This window comes from Pteropus alecto, unplaced genomic scaffold (genome assembly GCF_000325575.1).
Source record: "Pteropus alecto unplaced genomic scaffold, ASM32557v1 scaffold177, whole genome shotgun sequence".
Lineage (NCBI taxonomy): Eukaryota > Metazoa > Chordata > Mammalia > Chiroptera > Pteropodidae > Pteropus > Pteropus alecto.
The window spans coordinates 3,495,044-3,495,707 of record NW_006442207.1 but is presented as its reverse complement, the minus strand read 5'-3'; positions in this window follow the sequence as shown (position 1 = coordinate 3,495,707).

Genomic DNA, 664 nt, shown 5'->3' with positions numbered 1-664 from the left:
ATAAGTAGAATGCCGTGTTATCGGGATTTGTGGGGCCTGGCTATCATTTGTCAGATACTTTTTCTTTTTTTTCTTTCTTTCTTTCTTTTTTTTTTCCTTCTTTTTTTTTTTTTTTATGTGTACTGTGTTGTGCTTCTTTGTCTCTGAGCTCTGTTCAAGGAAACCTCTCTATATCCTCATGGCTTATAGTCTTTCCTGATCAGAGGGTCCATAATTCTCTTTCAGGCTCTTCTCCTTGTAAACGTAAACATATTTTCCTGTGTCAGGACCTCAAGCAACTTTCTAAAAGCTAGGATGTTATTGTTCTTATGAATTGTTTATTTTGCTTGGGGTCTTTTGTTTTTTAAGTACTTCCTGTTTTCCTTACTGTGACTCACCTTTTCTTTAAACAGAGGGAACAGGCAACAAACCTCTATTTAACTAAGGTTTTCAGAAATTCTGCCTTGTTTATCTGTATGTGGGCAGTGCTTTAAGAGTTTGTAGCAGTTGTTGAATTTTCTCATAACTAAAAATATCCTTTTTATTACTCAAAATCACAAGAACCTTTCTGTATTTGATGACACTACTTTTCTGTGTACGACCCTTCAAAGTTGGTTTATTTGGATGTCAGATGATACAGCATGGTGCAGCGATTATTGATGAGTCATCTTGAGATGAGAATTAT